Source organism: Geosmithia morbida (genome assembly GCF_012550715.1).
Source record: "Geosmithia morbida isolate 1262 chromosome Unknown scaffold_11, whole genome shotgun sequence".
Classification (NCBI taxonomy): Eukaryota; Fungi; Ascomycota; class Sordariomycetes; order Hypocreales; family Bionectriaceae; genus Geosmithia; species Geosmithia morbida.
Genome location: NW_023336198.1, coordinates 9,561 through 12,970, shown reverse-complemented (window position 1 = coordinate 12,970; position 3,410 = coordinate 9,561).

Sequence of the window (3,410 nt, the reverse complement as noted above, 5' to 3'; positions counted from 1 at the left end):
GAGAAAGTGTTATAGTCTTATAGGTTAGATATAGCCGCGGTAATAAATTTAAGGCTCCGCTATATTATAAAAAGTGGGTTATATAGTAGAGGATTATATAATCTAACCTACCTACATATACTTCACATCCTCTATCCGATTAGCTAAGGAGACTTATTAGAAGTAATAGAGTAAGTAATAAAGTCTTACTAACGAAACTAAAGAGATAAATTTATTAATGAGATTCGTTAGAAGTAATAGAGAGAATAATAAAGTCTTATAGGTTAGAGATAGAAAAGAGATTTAAAGATAACTATAGGGTCTAAATTTATATTTATTTATCTATATTGTTATATTTTATTAATGTCCTATAGGGTAACCTAAATAGTAAAGATATCTATATTACATTAGATAAGGATAGTGCYRGATRTTATAGATAGAGAGTGTAATTTAATATATATTTATCTCGAGAATAGTTCGTTATTCTTCTAGGACCTAACCGTTTATAAGTTAAAGTGAGTAGGGGCGTGTGGGAGAATACACTAATAATACTCCTATATATATAAAAGGTAGGTAAGGTATTGTGTAGTATTAAGTTCTTATCTTATTATAATTATTATAATAGAAAATATATATATAGCTTAGGTAAGCGGGACTCGACTATAAAACTATTAAGTCTATCGCTCTATTTATAATAAAATAAGAATTTAACACTAGATAACACCTTACCTACCTTTAATATAGGTGAGCGTATATATATATATATATAAAGGACCGATTATTAGTATCTATTTATATCTATTTATATTAAATAGCTAAATGTAATTAGAAGAAGGGATAATCTAGTATCGAGGTTATTGCCTTAAGATAACTTTATAAATATATATATACCTAACTATCACGAAGTAAGCTATCTTAGAATAATATAACTATCGATTATTATAAACGTAGAAGCTCTTCTTAAAAGAAGGAGCTAATACACCTATAATATTATAAGGTAACGATAAAAGAGAAAAGACGAAACTAATAGTATTATTATTATTAAATATAATTCTATATTCTATACTAACYRGAAGTRGAATTATAGTRTAAGGTCTCCTATCTTTTAGTATAAAACACTATAAATAAAGAGAAACATTTTATTAGAGAGAAAGTAGTAAATAGATATTAATATAGTAGGCCGCTAGATAATAGTAAGTATATCCCTCCTATTTAGCTTTCGATATAGTTCGGCGTTAAGCGAGCTAGGTGTACCTAGTAGTGTATAGATATAAACGTTATCGGCACCTCCCTAACGCTATACCCTTACTATAGATTGCTCGAATTCCTTTAGTGAGTATATAGAGCCGACRATAACTAGCCTAGAAGCTAGTCTTTATAGTCCGTCGAGACCTAGGCCTATTATCTTATAYRTAGAGAATACGACGATATTTCTACTATAATCTACTCTAGAGAGGCGCGCGACTATATCTATACGCTCTCTAGCGGTAGAATTCGATACTAAGAGTAAGTAGACATTGTAGGTATCTAAGGCGAATCTCTTAAGCTAGCAATATAAGACTACGCTTATAAGCGGTTGGCTAGAGAGGACTAGCGAGTGCGTGGGAGTATCCGCGCTTCTCTATAACACTAATTATTAGAGACGGTCTATAATAAGATAGCTAGCGCTCTTAATTTACCGGAATAGCGGGTAGGAGTTAACGTTTTTAGCGGTGTCGATTTTTTTAGTGTCGATAGTAGAGATATTGTCCCTAATTATAGCGCCGTTATCTAGCATATAGATGCCTAGGACTACACTATATATAGCTAGCGCTACCCATTTACTAGTAGTTACTAGTTGCCTCTTAACGTCGACGTCGCTATTAGTAGGGTCTTTCCTCCTCCTACTTCCGCTCTACTGCTCCTAAAGTCGCCGATAGCGGCTATCGATAGCGGCGCGTAGCTCCTATATGCGAGCTTAATAGCGCGGCTCTAAGGCTATATACTCGACGGGGTGCTTTATTAGGGCCCCTCTAGGGTTATAGATCGTAGTGCCCCCTACTTATTGACTAAAGCGTCGCTATATAAAGTAGGGCGCGNATATACGAGCTTAATGGCGCGGCTCTAGGGCTATATACTTAACGGGGTGCTTTATTAGGGCCCCTCTAGGGTTATAGATCGTAGTGCCCCCTACTTATTGACTAAAGCGTCGCTATATAAAGTAGGGCGCGAGTACGTCTAGGGCAATCGCCCGCTATATATTCATTTAGATATTAGCAACGTTAATAGCGGCTTAGATATTAGTAGTATCCCCCCGGCCCTCTATTATATTAAGTTCGCTAAGCGCCTTATTGGCGGCGTTATACGCCGCAATTAGTGGGTTAACCGTGTTAGACGTTATTCTAGCTATAATGAGGTAAAAAATCCCTTCTATATCGGTAGGACCCTTAGCCATTAGCGTGCCGCTAAGGAGAAGCGTGAGGTAGATATTAGTATTAGAATATATACCTATTATTATAAGGTAGCGGATAATATTGCTTTTAATCGACTTAGCTTCTATCTACTCGTCGTAGATTATAACGCTAGGGAGAAAGCTAAGCGGGATTCTCACGCCCCTTACTTAGACGCGGTCACACTAGAGCTATTTAGCATAACGTGTAGTGGCTTTTTCGAGGTTATTATTACCCGTGTTCTTACGTCTAGCAACGAGGACTAGTCGCTCCTAGCCCACGGTATGCTTGCTTTCTAAGGTGATATAGAAGTTGTAGTCCCTCTCGAGATTGTCCCTAGCCTTCTTATCCAGTAAGTACGTACCCGTTCCGCTATCCTAGACGATAGGACCCCCCTTATTGCTACTATAGCCTAGCTTGCTATACGGGGGCAGTCGCGCGCTAGGAACCTAGCGGGTTGTTATAGCGTCCGCGGCGACGCCCTTAATATATGCGCTAACTAGCTCGGCGATAGTAAGGAGCGCTTAGGGTATATAGACACTCCTATCCTTTAGCGTGACATTAGGCGCCAGGGTGTCTTAAAGGACCCTTACCTATTATAGCTTAATGCTAGCCTCGGCTATTACTAGTTACGGGCCCCTATAAAGACGCCTAACGGCTAGGGCGGTAAAGCCGGTAGGGATATAGGCGCATTAGATACTAAATTAGGCGCTCTAGGGATAGCTATCGTTAGTAGTATAGCGGTTAGGGTTCGCCGTATAGTAGTCGTAAGAGAGGAAGCACGTCGCCACTATATAGACCACTAGAGAGCCTATTACCGACTTGCCTATACYRGGCTTAGCGTAGTGGAATGCGCCATTCTAGTCGTCCTTATAGCCCGCGATAAAGATTATCTTAAATGCGTCGAGCACCTACCACGTATATAGGGCGAAATGGTCGAGTCTCTATCTAGGAAGCTAGATATATAAGCGGCTATCCCGCGGCGTATAGTCACTAACTAGC